We start from the raw sequence: 21562 nt of genomic DNA on the forward strand, positions 1-21562 counted from the left end.
GTGCAGTAACACAGACCTAGAAGGACAAACAAGGCATGTGCCCACTTGTAAGTAAAGGATAATCATGCTACAACCCACAGACCCAAAGAGGTTAAGTAGCAAGGATGGCTCAAGGTGGGGGTACATGGATCTCCCTGAGAAAGGAAATCAAATTGATATTATGGGTGGACTGGGTGCAGGTGAGAACAAGAACAGGAGGGATCATGTTAAATTTATTAATGTTTAGCTATTCGATATGAAGCAATAGTCAGCCAAAATATATTGTCATGAAAACAGAAAAATATGAAGGGGTTAACAGCTTGCTATTTTACACTTGTTGTGAAGTACTAATAATTATAAATGAGAGCTTTTGTAAATAGGATCACAACTTTGATTGTTGGCAGCACTCAAAAAGATAATTGTAACAAAAAAACTTGCTTTTCTATTTGTTTTCAAAACAGTAAAGGGAGCACTTAAATATGTATTAGTAAAGGTATGCCCTGAATGAACCTATTTTATGTCTCTCTTTTTCATATATTTTATACCTTCATCATAAAAATTGTATTATTAGAATGTAAAATAGGAGGGAAAAAAGCAACTATGCCTGTCTACCTTATCTTTTGTTGTCATTCTTCAGGACAGATGCTAACCTGAGTGAAACTTTCTTTAAAATCTTGTGCACATTGTAGTAGAGAGCATATGTCTTGAACTCTATGGGCCCACGCTATGATGCATTCAAAATACTGTAGTTAGCATATTAGAAAAGGTAACAGTATGTTTATGTTCCCTGTGAAGGAAAGAGTCAGTAAATTATTTTGCTTAGTTGTTAAAAGACCAGATCAAGATGCAAATACATTCCAATAGCTCTAAATCCCACTGTAATTCTTTCCAATGTAAGGCATTTATGAATTCATAACAGAGGATCACGCTGGTCGCATTTCTAGCTTATGTTATTTCCCTTTCTCTTATTACCTGTTCTGCTCAAAGCTTTCACGTCTTGAAATAGCCCACAAATGTTAAAGGCAAGACTTCATCTATTAAACTGCACTACAGTATCATAGGAAAAATACAGCTGCTGCTCTGTGGGAGGATTGCATGAGTGTCTTCGTACTTCTCGGCCAGCTTCCCCTCCTCATGGAACACCTAGAGAGTTCTTAAGTTCTTCCTTTTGACTATTTCAAAGTACATGTTAAACTAGGTGAAGAGAATGTCATCTTTTTATTCTTTGAGGATTCCACACATGCATACAATTGTGTTTTGATCAAATCTGCCTTGTATTCCCTCCACTCCATTGCTTTCCTTATTTCCTCCCACTTCTCCTTTCTAACTTCATGGCTTCTTTTATTAACCTACTGAGTTCATTATTTGCTAACATTATACGGATGGGTATATGAGAATCCAGTAGAGCATGGACAACCTACTAGCGGCCTTATCCTTGAAGAAAACTCCTTCCGTAGCTATTCATTTTAAATAGCATCTTAACTTGGGAACCCGTCCCTCATTCATGCTGGCATTTTGGCTGACTTGACCTTGTGCAGCTACTGTCAATTCACATGTGCAATGGCCCTGTCATATTAAGAAATCCCTATTTTGTAGGGCTTCCAAAACCTCGGGCTTTTACAATTTTTACACCTACTTCCTCCTCTACGATCCCTGAGTCCTGGGGTACAAAGGTACACACAATGCAGATAATTGTCATGGTTCTTGGTTACCCACTAGAACTTGGAGGGAAGTTGAGGATAGCACATACTTGAGCCATAGGACATGCAGAAAATCAGCTGGCTTCCTCTTCAGTGGCTCAGTTTCACTCTCCTAGATGGTGCTGTGCAGGCTGCTGGAGGAAAACAAAACAAAAAACAAAAAACAACAACAACAGCAAAACCCCAGCATATATCCGTTTTTTTTTTAATGCTGAGGTTTTTGTCAAATAGCTGACGGTTACTATAAAACTTTGCTTTCCAAATGCCATCTATGACCAACATCTACCGTTGTACAGTTTATTAAAGAGATTCTACAATGTCATTTTCCTGGTGTTTCTCAGAAAAGAAAATGGCAATTTGAAATATTGTTTTTAAGCAGGAAAAAATCTATTCAGCCATTATATAAGATGAGGAAAATATTCTTGTTGCGCTAACATCCTCAATCTATTCTCAGGAAAGATGTTTTATGAGATTTACTGCTGCAATTTGTTTGCAGATGCTTATGATTTATAAAAAATTTTATGGAAAATGACAGAATCTGTATAAGCAACCAAAACAAAAACAAATGCTTTAGGTAACACATGGTGTGTATGCCACATTCATCATGCTTTGTCATTTTGGTTTACTGCTAATATTATGGTAAGTGTTTGTAGCTCATGCTTTCTGATTTTTAAATATATGTGGAGTGGTTTGAGGTCAAACTCACAGGTTTTGGTTGTTCCTTCTTTATGCCTGTCTCAATATCCTATTCTTGACCAATTCCTCCAAAGGACATTATTCAGATTAGACTGCTGCCAAGCTTTTTCTTATCTTTTCCCTCTTCCTTCTCCTTTTTCCATTCTTTCCATTTCTTCTTTTTCTTTTGCTTATGTGTTTATTCATAGTTTGACATATCATTTGTGTTACGCCTTTCTCTTTGAAATAAAAAAGAATAGGGAATATATCTAAGCAACCCAAAGTTCTCATTCTTACACATGTGTACAATTTTGAATTCCTGTGATCATTTTTAAATGATTCATTTGTTTTTATTTTATGTACACTGGTGTTTTGGACGAGTGTATGTTTGTATAAGGATATCAGGTCCCTTGGTACTGGCTTACAGACAGTTCTGAGCTGCCAGGTGGGTGCTAGGAATTGAACCCAGGTCCTCTGGAAGAATAGCCAAGTGCTCTTAACCTCTGAACCATCTTCCAGCACACTTTAATTAATTTAATTGGTTTATTATACTTATTCATATTTATGGGTAGCAAGTGACAATTAAATACATGTATACAATATGCAATGAAAAATTCAACATAATTAGAATTTTAAGCTTAAATATTTATTATTTATAGGCATTCTTAGTGTTTTGTCTTGCCGGTTATTTCAAGATACATCATAAATAGTTGTAGACTGTTGTGATCTTGCTTTTCTGTAGAATACCAAAAGTAATTCCTCATAATTAGCAGAAATTTGGTATTAATAATCTAACCTCTATCCCTTTCCTCCCTTTTACTCTCTAGTTTCCTTCTTTGTTACAGAAACAGTTAACTGACTTGTCTTTGGTGAGACAACGAATGTATTGTTGCCTACTCTGATGCTTGTAAGCTTGCAATGTTTTGAGACACCAGCCTGCCTTTTTTGTTATTTAGTTTTTGCAGCATGTTATGTAAGGAAAGTATTCTATCTACAAGCAACTTTTTATAGTTAAATGTAGAAGCGTATGCTTCTCCATCCCCATTAGCCCATAATTATTACAAAAATTGATAACCATTAAATGGTATATCTATTGTTGATTGTTATATCCACTCACTCAACTATTCATACACTATGCTTAAAAGATAGAGTGGCTAATTTTTGATCCAGCTTCATAATTCCTCCAACCAGGAAGACATGAGCCACAAAGTGATGAAGTTCTAGGAGGAAAAAAAAAACAGCGAGCAGATTGTCATCCTTGTCTTTCAGAGCATGAGATATTTCGAGATGAGTTTGTCTAATGTATGTTAACTATTGTGGTCTTCCGTTCCCCCTGGGGGTCATTGGCCACCAGCCCATGAGGACAAATGGAACAGAAGCAATGAATAGAGTTTGGACATCCCTGAGTATGACAATGACAGACACGACTTCCTAGATCAATTTCAGAGAGGCAGCTCATTTTACTGTTTTAGGGGTAAGGTATATAAAGATTATTAGAGTTGGAGGGAGGATTGATTGGTTATAACACAGTACCTAATTATCATAGGGCCAGGAGGAAGGAGCAGGACTCATGTGTTGAGTCATGCAACTCTGTGCAGGTCAGGCAAGGTCAGACATCTGTGCTTAGAGCCATCTCCAGGTAAGGTCAGGCAGATAAGGGGAATCCCCGCTGAGAAAGGGAGTCCTCCATTTTGCTCCTAGCTCAGAGAGCTATCCGGACATGGTGAACTGTGACCTTAATAGCCATCCAGGCAGGCCAAGATTCCTATATAATCCATGCCAGAATTTAATGGTCTTATTCTTATGTTAAGCTATTCAAAACAACTATATTAGAATACTGTCAGGACATGTCCACAACTTTGTAAAGCCCCTAGATTATTTTTATCTCCCCTCATAGCCCAAAATATTAGTTTCTGTTGTCTTTGTTACAGATGTTTTTCAACATCATTTGTAGATGTAATAATATTGTATTATATTTAGTTCTGTGCATATATTTAATTTGACTTTTGTGTTTTTGAAGATTGCGTTGGTTCATAAAAGTAAGAAAAATACAATATCCACAATTTTTCAGATGTCTTCATAAAACTTCTACTGTACATGAAAGCATTCAAAAGATCCTTCTTTTATCATGAGATTACACTTTGCTTTTATTTTTGTCTCATGGCCTAACAGTGATATAAATGTAGGCTTCCAGACAAAAGGAAGTAATTAAAATCTTGTATTAAAAAGCATACAATTTCATGAGAATATAGAGTGTCAGAAAATAAAATGCATTCTAATTATTATAAAACACCATGTATATAGTGTTTCATTAACTGGAAATGTGGAAAGAAAATTAGGAAATATACAGCTCAGCTTTTTCTTTTTCTTTTTTTCTTCTTACATCATATATTACATGCTGTCCACAGTTTCCTCCTCTCTCCCCTCCCCCAGCCTCCCACCCCTTCTCTCTCCTCCAGATCTACCCTCCTCTGCCTCTCCTTAGAAAAGAGCAGGCTTCCCAGGGGCAACAACCAAACATGGGAGAACAAGCTACAATTAGACCAGGCACATACCATCACATCAAGGCTGGGAAATCCAGCAGGAAGAAAAGGGTCCCATAAGTAGGCAAAAGAGTCAGGATCAGCCCCCACTACCACTGTTATGATTTCCACAAGAATATCATAGCCTTTTTCTTTTAGGTACCATAATCCTGAAAACTATTTTGTTTTAAATTTTAGCATTCTGTACAGACAGATGTAAAGAGGATGAAACATAAATGTGAAAAGTTTAAGATTCAATCTGTAATATGAGACCTTTATATTACTCCAATGTCAATTGAACAACAACAAAAACAAAACCATCAACCACTACGAAAACGGGTCAAATAAGATCATAAGAGAACTAAAAACCACTTCAGAATACAATATATCCAGCTTTGAAGAAAACACTTCTTGGCATCTTCACCTCCTTCTCTTCTGTGTACTTATGAACAGCACATTGTTTCCTCGGATGAACAGCCTCGTTCATATTCTTCAGCTGTCCGTGTGCATCCTCTTCCATCTGCTCCAGTGCTACATTCATGTAGCCATCCGCGCAGGCCAGGCTCCCTGTGTAATTCATGCCAGAATTTAATTTCACCACAACTGGTCTGATTCAAGAAGTCATTAGGGGATTGCTTCTGCAGACTCATTTTTAACAATTGTGGGAGTCAGGAAACCTGAGTTCTAATCTTCTCTTTTACTTATTTAGCTGTGCAGTGTGGGTACCTTCACCATTTCACCTATCATGGCCCCTTGTTCATCGTGTAGCTTGATCTGAAGCACTCATAAGCTGGGCCTCATAGCATGTTTTAGAACATTTATTTTGAACTTCCTAAACGAGTACTGTATTTACATCATTTACACCTCATCTTCTCACTTCTCCAACTGATCCTGTGAGAGTCTCTCTCTCTCTCTCTCTCTCTCTCTCTCTCTCTCTCTCTCTCTCTCTCTCTCTCTCTCTCTCTCTCTCGCTTCCTCAAATTCATAACCTTTTCTTTTTTTATTGTATGAAACCTACTGAGGCCATTTGGTATTGATTGGTATATGTGTTTAGAGTTTGGTGTTTGATAACCGAGTTGGGGTACATCTTTGGAGAAGAATGATTTCCCCATTTTTAGTAGCCATGAATTGCCTGTAGATCTTCTAGAGGTGAGATCTTGCATGATTTCCTCCATCTACACTGACATCAACTTGGGTTTTCATTGTACAAGTGGTTGCAGCTTCCTTTTATATGTAGAAGACACTATCTCATAGCAAACCTTGCTGTCATCTGCCTTTTGCAGCCTCTCCAACCAGTCTTATTCAATGTTCCCTCAGCCTTAGGTGTAGGGGTTTCATCATAGAAGTTTTAATTGAGGGTATATATTCCATGGTCAGTTGATCTCTGCATTTTGACCAGTTGTTGCTTTCTAATAATGGTCCCTGTCATCTGCAAAAGAAGCCTGACTGATGAGGGATGAGACCCAACACTTCTCTGTGGATATAAGGTTAGATATTTTGGAATTACACTGGATTAAGAAAGTGGCAATAGTGTTCTTTTTCTAGGGTACATGTTCTCACCAGCCATAGGTAATTGGCTAAGTTTATAGTACTGGATATAAATTGCTACTGAGTTATCCTTAAGTCCAGTTAGATAGCCATTGCTTATCCCCACAGTTTAAGTACCACTGCTGCATTCTTGGGACTATATTGGCATGTTGGTCCATAGGCTTTAAAGCTGGCTAGGACTAGTAGTTGGTTTTCTCCCTTAGCAGTTTGCATAGCAACTTTGGGTAGTTTGAGAGCTAGCCCTTAGGGTACAGGCTTTTAGATTAGTTCAAATTCAATTATTCCAAGTCCTAATTCTGAAATGTATTTTATCTTCAGAATTCTTAAAATATCTTAAAATTCTAGGAGACACTTAATGGTAATTGCAGTATTCTCTGTTGTTTGTTGAGTTTCTTGAACAGTCTCTTGACAACAATTCACTGGGAGGTTTCTTGACAAGCAACTCAATGGGAGGCTTCCTTTTCCAGATACTAGGGTTTTGTAAGGTAGTCTATAACACTTGAAGGGACAATTGTCACCCTAAGTGGTGTAACTTCATTTAAATAAACATAATGCTTCCCTATGACTTTTCAATTATCTTTAGTGTTCTTTATTCCTCCTCCTTCTCCTTCTGTATTATTCTTTTTCCCAAATTCCCTTCTCCCTAATTAAAGAGTTCCCCATTTTCCCCATTTCCCTCCTCATAGCACCTGTGTCATACTAATCTTTCTCTAGAACTTCCTCAATCCCCACCATGGTCCCTTTTTAGTTTTCTTGTCTCTACTGTTATTCTAGGATATGTATTCATATCTAAAGACTCAGAGCTAGGATGCACAAATAAGAGAGAAATGTACAATTTGTTTTTCTGAGTCTCTGTTTTCTCGGTATAATATTTTCTGGTTCCATCTTTCTATATCCAAATTTCAAAGCTCTATTTTTTCAGATTATAATTATGTTGTTTTCCCTTTCTCCTTTAGCCCTGCAATCCCTTTCACAGGCTTCCTTACTGTCTTTCAAATTCATGGCCTCTTTTTTTCTACTGATAGCTCTTATATAAACATATGTATTGAATACATATCCCTAAATATAACACACAGTCTGCATAATGTTACTAATATATGTGTTTTCAGGGCTTAATCCATACTCAGGGTAACATAGAATTATCAATTATAGAGTCTCTAGCTCTTCTTTGTCTTCTTAATGAGCAAAAAGGAAGTACAATTGGAATGATATTGAAGGCCATGTTCCTGAATATGATGAAGGTTCTTGATAGAAGCCCTTTCACTTCATATTCTTCCAGAATTATCCCCAATTCTCCAACCTCAGGAAATTCCTCTTTCCATATGTCTTCAATTTTTCCAATGAAAAGAAACCCTTGAACCTAAGCATGATACCTCATGACCAGCTCAGCTTCTCTTTCCTATCTGTTTTTGTGAGAGTTGGCCATATCCTATCTCTGAAACACGGTGTCAAATCTTTCTTTGATTCCTCGTTTGTCTTTCCCTCAATTAGATATCATTGTTTGGAATAAAAAGTTTATGTTAAAAGCATGTCTAGAATCTATGGGCTTTATCCTGGTCCTTGGTTACCCTCCATAGCTTGATGGTAAGGCACTGTTGCTAGACACACCACATACTTGAGTCACAAAGCATTGAAAACCCAAGCTGGTACTGATGTAGGCATTCATTACATCCCTATTAGCTAGATTACATGGTGATGGAAGGTGCTATGCATGATACAAAGCCCCAGGGCCTCTGGATTTTAAACTTTCCATATAGAAATCAGTTTCTATTTTAATGGATTTTCCTTTGCATGTGATCTGTTGCTTCCTCCTGAAGTTCTCGGTATCCTCTATTGTTTCTTAATAGTTAATTCTTTAACTTAATACATTATGAAGAATTTATTTTCTTGCCATGTCTATTTGGTATTCTGTGTATTTCTTGTATTTTATATGTATGCCTTTTTTAATTGGGGGGGGGAGTTTTATTCTATCTTTCTTTTGAAGATCTTGTCTTTGCCACTGACCTAAGACTCTTCTCCTTGCCTTATATCTATAATTCAAAGATTTGGTTTGTTCATGGTGTCCAACATTTCCCCTTAAGATTTTTCATGTGTTTTAAAAAGTATTAATATTTTTTGCCTTAGTGGCCCAATTCCTCAACTTTATTCCTGATATTATTTTCTACTGCTTGGAAAGTTTGTTTTCATGCTGTTGCCCAAAGTTGGTTGATTATAAATTAGGTATAAATTGTTAGTAGATCAGTAACTTAGATACTGTGTGTTGGTTTTTTATTTAAATGAACAGAGATGGTTCCAACCTCATGGTAAGCAAGGAGGTACACAAATGTGACAAACAGCTAGATTTGCTTAGCCCAGTGTGGAAGTTGTGCTACCCAACTTGCCTAGAAATGTGAGGATGGTGTTGCTAGATCAGGGTCTTGAATATTTACCAGTCTAGACCAGCATAAAACAGAGTTGAGGATTCCATAGACAAGGAAAGTTCTAAGGACTCACTAAACTGGGACGGTGCACAAATGTGTATCCCAGACTAAGCCTGAAGGTTGGATTTGGTACATTTGGGCTATAATCTGGGGTACTCACCAGACTAGATTAGCACATGGGATGAGTGACCATGGCTAGGCCTGGTTTGGGATGGTGCTAAACATGGGACTTACTAAACTATACCAACACACCAGCTATACAAACTGGGTTAGACCAGGAGGTTGAATATGACACAGGTAGGCTATAATCTACAAGTTATCAGATTGGGTTAGCACACAGTATTTGTGACCAGGACCAAGCCTGATAGGGTAGGGTTCATTCACTTCACCAGTCTGGGTTGGTGTACAGGCTGTGTGACCTAGGCTAGGCCTGTGGATTGCAGTGAGTGCATTCTGGATATGGCTCAAGGCTCAGAATACTGGACCATAGAACAAAATATTCAAACTGACCTAGGCCTGGAGAAGGATATGGCTCTGGTGAGCCTAAATTTTAGATATACTTTCTACCAGTTATTTTTATATGTTCTTGGGTAAATTATTTTTCTTCTCTGGGCCATAATAACTCCTCTCTATAAAACACAGCATTATAGTAGTTTGTTCTCTTCCTTTCATAGCCAATATAAGTTTTTCTTTCTCTGAACATTATTCCACAAATACTTCTTTTCCAAAATAATTGTTTCTGAAAGCATATAGCTTCATGTTTTCTTATTGTACTTAATTATGTCTTTAATTGTAGTGTCTATGGTTTTAAAATAGTAAAGTTAACTTCTATATATAATAAAGTTATTAAAAACAGTTAAAACAAGGTTAACTTGCTTTTGGTCAGTGAAATGCTATAGATAAAATGTTCTTTAAAAAATCTATACATCTAAAATTATTTTTAGAAAACCTCATATGTCCAGGCATTTTTAAGGAGGGAATAGTGAAGCAAGAGTGACAGATAGAATCTCTGTTCTTATAGAGGCTTCATTAAGAGAGAGACAGAAGATATGAGTAATAAAACCAAGTACAAAATAAAGACTGGGAAAATAGTTTTGGTAGAATATTAAAGTAACAAAGATCAGTAATTTTACCTTGCCTTATTAAATTTATGGTTCTAATTAGCCATCCATATGAAGAAGTTGGTTAGGTAATATGAGATTGATTTTCTTGACAGTAGTTGGGACAATACATGCATATGTGAGTCATTAATGTGTATATGTTATATAAAATAATGAGACTTGAAACTATATGTCGAGGATGTACACATAGAAATGCAATTCAAAAGCAGGATCTGAGACACTCCAGTATTTAGAGGATAGGCAGAAGAGAAGTAATCAAACAGGAAGACCGTTCAATGAAATAATAGGGATAATATATATCATTTAATATTCTTGATGTATAAACTGACTGGCAGAAACAATCTAAGAGAGAAAGGACTTACTCTGCTCCACAGTTCAAGTGATTTGAGTCATTATGGTTAGAATAATGCAGTGGAGTGCCTCATATTAACAAATAAACAAAGAAAAATAACAAAACAGAGAATGGGAGAATACAGGAAGTGGCCATGGCAAGATATAACCCCAAGGACCTATTTCCAACAACTTATTGCTACAACTAAGCATCCCCTCCTTCATTAAGCTACCTTCCAATGACACCTTTGTGTATTGAATTCCTCAAGCCATTAATTCATCCATTATATAAGATTAGATTATGATCTAATCACAGACACCCACAGATCCATGATTTACTGATCTCCTAAACATTTATCAGTCCAGTGGTGCTGTTTATCAAGTTTAATTGTCACATAAAAAAATTAAGACTGCCATAATGAGGGACACCAGCAAAAAGAAAGAGAGTGGGTATTGTAAGCTAGGCCAAATGTTGTTGCAATGATAACTATAAGAGCTGAGAAATGGGGCGCTTGGAGATATGGCTCAGTGGAGCAATTGTTCCTGAACAGGATCTGGGTTTGATTTTCAGCACCCACATGGTATAAAAAATTGATTAAAATATAAAGAAAACCTAAAAACTTTAAAAGTTTTTTTAAAAAGTACTAAGCAATGATCCTCTTCAGATTTGGCAATATAGAGATTAAGGAGCAAAATAGGAAGCATTATTAATGGTTATTGAGCCGGACTGTAGAGTGAGGAAATGGAATTTTAAAAAATTTTTATATAAGTAAGTTATTCAGATTACATCTCATTTGTTATCCCCTCACTTGTATCTTTCCATTCTCCCTCTATCCCTCTTTCATCCTATTCTTCTCTCCGAGGTCTGTGACAGAAGGGAACCTTGTCCTCCCCTATAAGATCACAGCCTATCAGGTCTCTTCCTGATAGGCTGCTTACTCTTCCTCTGCGTGTCACTAGGTCTCCCCACCAAGAGGAAGTGGTCAAATAGGGAGCACCAGAGTTCATGTCCAAGTCAGGCCTAGCTCTCCACACAATTGTGAAGAATGTGCTATCCATTGGCTAGATCTGGATAGGGGTTCTAGGTTTACTGCATGTATTGACCTTGGTTGGTACAGTAGTTTGAGCTGATCCACCTGGGTTCAGATCTGCCAGCCTTAATGGTCTTCTTTATGCTTCTAGGACACTCTGGATCCTTCTATTTCTACATTCTTCCTTTCCCCTCTCACCTAGAGTCCCCATATGAAGTCCCAGTATCTAACCCAATGTCTGAATAAGTGAAGACTTTCAGGGGACATCTCTGTTGGGCTAGTGTCCAATTACAAGCGAATATATGCCATATGTATCTTTCTGGGTCTGGGTTAACTCACTCAGGATGATCATTTCTAGTTCTATCTATTTGCCTGCAAATTTCAAGATTTCCTTGTTTTTAATAGCTGAGTAGTATTCCATAGTGTAAACGTACTACAGTTTCCTTATCCATTCTTTGACTGAGGGACATCTAGGTTGTTTCCAGGTTCTGGGTATTATGAATAAGGCTGCTATGAACATGGCTGAGCTTATGTCCTTGTTGTGTGGTAGAGCATCGTTTGGGTATATTCCAAGGAGTACAAGAGCTGAGTCTTGAGGTAGCCCTATCCCAGTTTTCTGAGAAAGCATATTCTTTTGTGTTAAGGTGAAGTGTTCTGTAGATATTTCTTAGGTTCGTTTGTTTCATGATGTCTATTAGTTTCCTTTTTCTCCATTTGGTTTCTGTCTTGATGATCTTTATATTGTGGATAGAGGGGTGTTGAAGCCTCCCACTATTAATGTGTGGGGTTTGGTGTGTGGCTTAAGCTTTAGTAACATTTCTTTTACAAATGTGGTGCTCCTGCATTTGGGGCATACATGTTCAGAATTGAGACATCATCTTGGTGTATTTTTTCTTTGATGAAGATGCAGTCACCTTCCTCATCTCTTTTGATTGGTTTTGGTTGAAAGTCTGTTTTATTAGATACTAGAATGGCTACTCTAGCTTGCTTCTTGGGTCCGTTTTCTAGGAATACAGTTTTCCAACCCTTTACTCTGAGGTAATGTTTATCTTTATTGCTGAGGTGTGTTTCTTGTATACAGCAGAATGATGGGTCCTCTTTTTGCATCCATTCCGTCAGCCTTTGTCCTTTTACTAGGGAGTTGAGGCCAGTGATGTTAAGAGACATTAATGACCACTGGTTGTTAGTTCCTTTTGTTTTGATGTTGGTGGTGGTAGAGTTTGTATGTTTCTGTGTTTTGGATTTGTGGATTGGGAGTTATTTATTTCCTGTGTTTTCCTGGGTGTAGTTAGCCTTCTTGAGTTGGATTTTTCCTTCTAGTACCTTCTGTAGGGCTGGATTTGTGGTTAGTTACTGATTAAACTTGGTTTTGTCATGGAATATCTTGTTTTCTCCATCTATGGTGATTGAAAGTTTTGCTGGGTATAGTAGTCTGGATTGGCATCTGTGGTCTCTTATGTTTGCATGATTTCTGTCCAGGCCCTTCTAGCTTTCATAGTTTCTGTTGAGAAGTTAGGTGTAATTCTGATGGGTTTACCTTTATATGTGACTTTACCTTTTTCTTTTGTAGTATTTAATATTCTTTCTTTGTCGTGTATATTTAATAATTTGAGTATTATGTGGTAGGAGGATTTTCTTTTCTGGCCAAATCTATTTGTAGTACTGTAGGCTTCTTGTATGTTTATGGACATTTCTTTCCTTACATTGAGGAAGTTTTCTTCTATGATTTTGTTTCAACTGTTTTCTGGGACTTGGAGCTTGGAGTCTTCTCCTTCTTCTATTCCTATTATTCTTAGATTTGGTCTTTCTATAGTGTCCCAGATTTCTTGGGTGTTTTGTTTCAGGAACTTTTAATTTTAACATTTCCTTTGATTGGTGGATCGATTACTTCGAACGTATCTTCCACACATGAGATTCTGACTTCCATCTCTTGTATTCAGTTGGCGTGGCTTGTGTCCATCCTTCCTGCTCTCTTCCCTATGATTTCCAACTCTAAGATTGCCTCAGTTTGTGTTTTCTTTGTTGCTTCTACTTCCCTCTTTATGTCTTTAATAGTCCTATTCATTTCTTCCATTTGATTGAATTTTCCTGTAATTCTTTATAGGATTTATTCAATTCCTTCATCTGTTTGGATGTATTTTCCTGTAATTCTTTATAGGATTTATTCAATTCCTTCATCTGTTTGAATGTATTTTCCTGTGTTTCTTTGAGTGATTTATTTTCCTGTTTCAAAGCTTCTATCATTTTCATCACCTCAGATTTAAAGTCTTCTCCTTGCGATTCATGGGTGTTCATATCTCCAGGGCTTGCTAGTCTTCTTGCGCTGTGCTCTAGGCATTTGGTTGTCTCTGGTGTTAGCAGATCTAGAGGTTCCTCCAATGAGGTTCACTGTCTGTGTCCCATGTTGACCAGGCAGGTTGGGAGCAAGTAAAGAGAGCTCCAAACTAAAGGTTGTTTGCTAGGGCTGCCCAGAAGCCTCCTCGGGGTGTTGGACAGTTGGTGTTAGATTCTGTACCCATCTCAGCTCAGCCAGGTTCCCTGTCTGTATCACAGTTGGGTCAGGCAGGTGAGGAGTAGGCTAATAGATTTCCCAGCCCAAAGTTGCTCAGGTGCCCTACAGTCCTTTCCGAAATGGCAGGGCTATCTGCTGTGTTCCAGATGGGCTAGGTCAGTAAGCAGCTGGAGGGCTGAAAGAGATTCAAGGCCGAAGTTGCTTGGATGCCCCACAGACCTTTTTGAAATGGCAGCAAATGTGAGTCTTAGTCTGACCCAGACTCAGCTCTGTCTATCTGCTCTGTATCACAGATGGGTCAGGCTGGTAAGCAGCTGGGGGGATGAGGGGCACCAGAGCCCAAAGCTGCTAGTGTGTTCTACAGGTCTTTGCTTATCTTCTCTGTGCCCTGGTTTGGCTAGGCCGGTAAGCCTCTGGCCTGCAGAGAGAGATTAGAGCTCAAAGCTGCTCATGAAACAACAGCTAATGTGGGGTATAGGCCACACAGGTCACTGTTCTGTGCTTCTGCTCTGAAACCTAGGTGGAAAGGGCCAATAGGCTGTAGGTGGGTGGGGTGAGATCAGAGGCAGAAACTGCTAGCAGGACAGCAGCTAATGAGGGGTGTGGCCTGAGCAGGTCGCAGAGACCTGACCAAGGCCCAAAGTTGCTCGGAGGATGGCAGCTAATGAGGATTGTGGCTGAAGCCTGGTAAGCAGCTGGGGGGAAGGGAAGGGCTGTGAGAAATCGGAACTCCAAGCTGCTCCACAAGACCTCTAGAGATGGCAAGGCTATGCTTATCTGCCCTGTGACCCAGCTATGCTAGACCAGCAAGCAGCTGGGGGACTGAGAGAGATCAGAGCTCAAAGATGCTTGGGTATCCCGCACTCTTTCTCGGGAAGCAGCTAATGTGAATTGTGTCCCTCCCCATCCCATATTGTCAAGCAGTACATGGGTGGTAAGAACCCAAAGTTGCAGGGATATCCCATAGTCCTTCCCAAGATGGCAGCTAATGTAGGCTGTCCCTGGGGGTATTTTTTGTGGGTTAGCTGCGTGGTCAGGTGTCAGACCCACCCATGCCCACACAATGTGGATTCCTCTCACCTGGGAATCAGCAGCACTGGTGTTTTATAGCTCTCAATTTGGTCTTTAGGTCACTGTGCAGTCCTTGGTTTCCTGCTAATCAGATGCAGTGTGCGATTGGTGCCGCCATATTGGATCCCCCCTGTAATAATATTTTAAAAATAATATTACTTTTATCCCATCTTCATATTTCTATCTCTACATGGAAAGATGGACATAAGTAGGTTTTTAAAATATTAAGGGTTATTTTTATGTGACGAAGTTTTAAAATCTCTTCTTTGAAATTTTCATATACATATACAGTATATTTCAGTTATAATCCATTGTTCCTTCCAGGTTCTCCAAAGCATATTTTTTAACTTCACATCATTTTATGTATAGCCTACTAGTTTCAATGAGTGCTTTGTATATGCAAATGGATGTGGGGTCATCCACTCACCCATAAGGAGACTATCACTCACTACATTCTCAAAGAAAAGTTAAAGCATTGAATGTTTCATGAATTTGCATGTCACCTTTGCTAGGACCATATTATTTTTCTCGGTATCATTCCAATTTTAGTATATGTGGTACTAAAGTGAGCATGTGATGAAGTACTATAGGATGATATTTGGTATTTAATTTCTTGTTTGCATTTTTCTGTATTCTAGGAGTTGTCATAAGTAGTTCTGTAAAATAGTAATCCTTATTGCTTCATGATTAGAATAATAATATAGTAAGCAAAATAAAACCACTGACAAAAGTAACTTCCTCTATTCTTTAGACCGTATGAATATCTTAAGTTACATAGGTGATAGTGAATTCAAGTTGCTGACCAACTCACCTGGAGATATAGAGTTCACACTAGTTTATTCAGATGATTCCAGTGACTTCCTAAGAGTCAGAAAGAAGTGAGAAGATGAGACAGAAAAATGCAATAGAATTCTGATAAGATTGGCTTTGGGGGCAGAGAAATAATATAATAAAATCAGAAATGCATGTGGAAGCTGGAAAAGGTAAGAACCCACATCCTAGAGCCCTAACTCTAACATACACAACTATAGAATACCATATTTTTGTTAAAGTAATCACCTTTGTGAAGATTTGCTGTACAACAGCCATGAGAAATACATACACTTTCATTAGTTCATCCCACCACAATTTACTTTCTACATAGCAGGAAAAGTGAATTTCATAGGCTTGAATTAGCCAGTATGGTAACAACTGGCCACATAGGACAAATGAGCATATAAAATGTGTATTGTCTCCTATCCATGTAAAGTATACAGAGGATCTTGTAAACTTGAGATAAAAATGTCAAGAAAGGTATTACTTCATTTTAAATGTTGGCTTTATGTTATAATAACAATATTTTTAATATATTAGTTTAAATAAAGTAAATTAAAGTTTAATTCCACATGTTTTATTTTTTTACTGTTGGTATAGGACTCAAAGTAACTCATAAAATTCATACTATATTTATATTACTCAGCACCAATATAACAGATATGTAGAGTATTATTTCTATATATCAAATCCTCCAGTTTCCATCCTACTATATCTGAAAATTAGTTTGAACTCCTTAACTTGAACTTATGTGCTTTTTCATTTTCCTTTTTCTGAAGCCCATCAGTCTTAGTATTTTGCCTTCTTTTCTCTAATATCATAGGCTAAACTCATTTCTGCTCAGGGTCTTTCTGAATGTTATTCAATAGGTTCAGGAAACTCTTCATCCCACTCAATGTCTGAGTGAAACATCACATTCCTATCAGCTCAAGTATGATGCTATGACATCTTTTGTGTTCCCTCATTCTTAGCACTTTATTTCTTTACTTAATTGTACTTTTCATATATAATATGAGGAATTTATCTTAAGTTGTTCCTTTGAAAAGGATCGGTTGGGGCTGCTCTGGCTGCTCTTCCAGAAAATGTGGGTTTGATTTTCATTGCCCATTTAACAGTCTGAACCTTATATGAGTCTAGATTCAGGTGATCCAGTATCGTCTCCTGCCCTCTGTGTGCACTGCACACATAGACTGCACACACTTTCATGCAGGGAAAACACCCATATACATAAAATAAAGATAGGAATTAACAAATAATCGGTTCAGTGTATGCTTTACTTGACACTGTCACTTAAGAGTATACACTGCCTAAGTATTCAGATAGATATTAAAACGTGTAAAATGGTCAAATGGGATGTTGGATATGTAAGCAGATAGTAAATTATAGTATACTAATTACACAAGAATAAATAGTCTTAAAAGAGTAACAGACAGCACAAATCAGGTTTGGTGGGTTACTTAAAAAAAAGTCCATAAAGGTGAGTCAGGGTCAGGGAGGGAGAAGGATAAGCAGGGGGTGACTATGATCTAAATACCCTGTATAAAAGTCTCAAAAATTAATAAAAACATTTAAAAAATAATGGAAAGAGAACAGTGAGGGTAGGAAGGGGGAAAAAAGAAATTAGAGTAATTTTAAAGCTTTCAAAAACAGCTTTAGACTTTTCTAGTGTCCCGGTTGATTTTTGTCAACTCAACGCAGCTGGAGGTCTCTGTGGAAAGGTAAATTGGGTTGGGAAGATGGCCTCATTAGATTGGCCTGTGGGGATGTGTATGCCACCCCTGGGCTGCGTGGGGTATGTCAGAAAGCAGACTGAGCAAGCCATGACGAACAAGCCAAGAGGTCATTGCTTTGTCTTCACCTCCTGCTTCTAGAGTCCCGTCCTGATGGTCTCTGCTGGCTTCCCTTGATGATGGACTGTAACCTCAGAGGAGGAATCAAAATCTTTCCTCCCCAGGTGGCTTTTGATCAGTGTTTTGTCACAGCAACAGAACCATCAGGACACCTAGAGCCTGCAATTAATACGTTTAAGCCTTTGAAGATACATAGCCCAATAGTGCCTTGTCTTCGTAACAGAAAATAGCTTCTATATTCAATGTTGTATTTTAGTTTCCTCTTGAAATCCATTAGACAATTTGCTGGGGACTGGTGTTTTCATTTGTCTTCGCTAAAACATAGTTGCAATGTCCACAAAGAAGGAACACATGGGACTAGAATGAATGACAAAAAAGAAAGATAAAAGATGCATTGGCATTACTGTGCTTTGAATGCCTCCTCTATTCTTCATATTGAAATTTATTTCTCATTCTACTACTATTAAGAGATGACAACTTTAAGAGATTATAAAACATTAATGGTGGATAATGCTATTTATGACAGGAATAGGTTAATTATTGGCAGACATGAGTCCCTAATAAAGGATGTGGGCCCTTGTCTGCAGGCAGGAGGAGATGCTACCTCCTGGTAAGACAAAGGTGAGTGTACCACCTGCTGGCAAAACATCCCACCAGGCCCAAATGTGTTAAAAGGCTAGTTCCTTGCAGGGACCAAAACACAGACCCTAACCCACATAAAAGGTGTCAAAAGCTGGCCCTTTGAAGAAAACCATATCAAAGGTGCCCTGGAAACACAGAGACAAGCCCCAGGAAGTGTCTTGGGAGTGGTTCCTGCAATTCATTTACCCTTGTTTTAAAAACTCAGATGTGGAGTGGGGACAAGCATTTTCCCAGTTTTTTTCCTTCTGTAGCTCTCTGTCTTTGTCTTCCTTTTATCATTAAGCTTAGGGAATTAAAATCTAGCTCTTCAACTCTTGAATGTCTTTATTTCAACGAAGTGCAGTTGGTTATCTGGCTTTTCATAAGTCAGAGGCTCCCTTCCCCCTTGGGATGGGTGCAAACTCCCATTGTAACAGCCCACTTCACTCCTTTTCACCCCCTCTAGCCGGGGAATCTGGCCTGCTTGCTCCCTCCCTGCCCAGGAGGCCTTCCTTGTGACAGAGCCTTCCTCAACTAGCCTCCAGAAAACTGAAGAAAACTCTGTGACAAGATTCTCAGCCCAGCCTCCTTGAGAAAGGAAGCCCCAAAAGGACAAATCCAAACCTCATCAAGTCCTGATTGAATGTATACTCACTTGCCTTTCTTTTAAAAATATTTATTTTTTTATTTTATGGATATGGTTATTTTGCTTGTATGTGTGTCTGTGTACTCTCTGCGTGCAGTGCTCACAGAGGCCAGAAGAAAGTGATGGATTCCCTGGAATCAGAGTTACAGATGGCTGTGAGGTGTCATGTGCGTCCTAGAAAAGTAACCTAGGTTCTCTGTAAGAGCAATCAGCTCTCTTAACTGCTAAACCATCTCTCCAAGTCCCTACTTACCTTTCTCATCCTATTGTAATACATCATAGAATCTCTTGTGAGATGCTAATGCCATATTCTTGGAGTTCTAAGCCTCTAGACTAGTGAGCCAAATAAATTCCTGTTGCTTATAAGTAACACAGTTTGTGACATTGTGTTGCAGGACCAGAAATGCACTAAGGCTGGGAAATACTAAAAATAGCACAAATAGACCAACAAGGAACATTTTTACCATCTGTTGATAACTCCAGTTTCCTAATTGCCATGTTTGTTCTTATGAGTTCTACAGCTGCTATGCCCCTCCCCAATCCATGTATAGCTGTTAATCAGCCCATTCTTGGGAAGCCCCAGTGCATAGCTCTGGAGAGTCTTCATTGCAATTGCTTTCTTGCTCAGAAGGTGACATTTTGTAGCCCTTCAATATTCTGGCTCTCACATTCTTTCCTATCTGTATCCCCCTGGGTTCCTCTGAGCTATGAAGGAGATGTGACTAATGCCTTCTTTAGGGCTAAGCATTCAACTCATTCTCAATGGCCGCAAGAACTTTTTTTTTTTTTAATTTACTTCAGTTAGAGGCATATCTTATAAACATGGGTTGATAGACGTGAGAATGCCATTAAGAAACATCAGGTGGGAAAGAGAATATGATTCTCTATTTGAAAGTTGCTTGTTGGAAAAGAGAAAAGCTTTGAGAAATTTCAGACAGCCTCAAGTCTATCTGCAGCCATTCTGTATATCCTGTGTTAGGGCCTTGTGCAATCCATCACATTCCAGTGAGTAGGTGTGGTAGTAACAAGTATTTGTACAATCTGTCATTTCTCCCTCCCTGCTACAGGTGAAGCTGTCCAGAGATACAAGTCCACTCAAGAATGTTAGTTTTTGCAACATCAAGATGAAATATTATGTTCCTTAGTGTAATGTTTAGCCACACACAGGTATAACTGCCCCATGCTTTCTGCATATTTTTTTCTGAGAAATGGATGAAGTTTTTTTTCCTGACAAAGTCTTAAATGAACTTAAAGTGAATTTTCCTACCTTCTTGTCTTTTCAAGGATAGTTTCTGACTTAAAGTTAACCTTCTCATTAGCATTTTAATAGCTAAAACAATCTACCTTCTACTTAGTAGTGAATTACAATCTGCATTTAAATAGGAATGTTGTAAAGAAAAGCAACATAAAATTACTTATGTTAGAAAAGTTGTTTTTCTGGGTTTTGTTTTTGTGGTTTCCTTGTGGCATAACCTTTTTATGTCTTCTTAGAAGAAGAGTAAAGACTTATCTTTTTGAAGTTACTGAATTAATTCTTAGGAAACAGTTGTTAGAATCAGTTCTCTAATTGGAACATGAACAGTTTAATGTGGTGTTGGAAAAATGCCACACATGACATGATGCTTTCAAAATCAAGATTGATCTCTTTATTGCAATTTCAAGAATACAAAATAACCTGTTAAGTCTTTTAGCTTCTGCATGTTAATAATCTTCAGAAACACATATAGATGCAGATGGATCTGATTTAAAATAGTTTTAGAATGCAAGTATATCTTTACGAGGTGATGTTACTTGCTAAGTAAGCCACGTGGAAGTCCTAGTAGATGGCAAATTCTTCTCTTCCTCTTCAATGGTCCCCGTAGCCAGTGCACATGTACCATTTCATCTCTATCACAGCACCCAAAGTGCTTCTTCCATCTTTACCTCTCAACCTGCTACATTCACAATGTTTCCAATGAGATGGCTGAGTTTCCATGTGTCTTTTGTTATATGCTAAGTCTTCAACCTTATATAGTCATTTAATTTTTCTGTGTATCATTATCTATTTCTGGAAAGGACGTGATAATGTAATACCGAGATCGCCCAGTGTCATACTGAGATCACCAAGCTCACCAGATCCCCCAAAATGACCACCAGGACTCAATACCAGTGCAACATAGACAGGGTTCTGTATTATGGGCTCAAGCTTCGGATCACAATCCTTCCTGATACATAGTGACCCCAGAGCTTCAAGGGATGGGTGTATAATGTGAAGAACTGTAATTGGGAGCTGGAGTCACAAGGAAGTAAGGGAAAAAAACATAAGCAGGGTGTTGTGGGTCACAGGAATGTGGACCTTCAGGCAGGTTGGGCCCAGGAGGCTGAATCTCCAGGGAAGCTGTTTTATCTCAGCCGATGATCATTGAGAGTTAATTGTATCTAATGGCTCTGGTGGAGTTTCTGGAGACTGCTGGCAGGTCTAGTTTATGGCAGTGCTTGGTCATTCCCAGAATGCAGGAGGAAGTGAAGTCACCTGGAAGACAGGTTCTCACAGAACCTTCACAGACCACGGCATTAGTTGCAGAATATACATTACATATAGAATATGGCATTAATTTTGCCCTTCCAGTGCTAGTACTGCTTCCCAGGATTCTGATGAAGATGAAAAGTAACCAGTGTAAAGTGCATTTTGGCATAATTGCTAGCAATAGTTATAAGCTATTATTTTAAATTGTGCTGCTAAT

General features: G+C 38.3%; 1 protein-coding gene, 1 non-coding gene and 1 pseudogene across 2 annotated transcripts in view; 1 reads left to right on the forward strand and 2 right to left on the reverse strand.

The window, feature by feature from the left end:
* Il1rapl2 (interleukin 1 receptor accessory protein like 2) overlaps positions 1-21562 on the forward strand; it is a 1209823-nt gene that overhangs the window by 849806 nt on the left and 338455 nt on the right. The window lies entirely within an intron of this gene.
* LOC127184616 (U6 snRNA-associated Sm-like protein LSm6) lies at positions 5297-5526 on the reverse strand (annotated as a pseudogene).
* On the reverse strand, positions 15378-15482 carry LOC127185998 (U6 spliceosomal RNA). Its single transcript, XR_007830258.1, has one exon. It is a non-coding gene; the product is annotated as a U6 spliceosomal RNA (small nuclear RNA).

The sequence above is a fragment of the Acomys russatus genome, chromosome X, assembly GCF_903995435.1.
Source record: "Acomys russatus chromosome X, mAcoRus1.1, whole genome shotgun sequence".
NCBI lineage: Eukaryota > Metazoa > Chordata > Mammalia > Rodentia > Muridae > Acomys > Acomys russatus.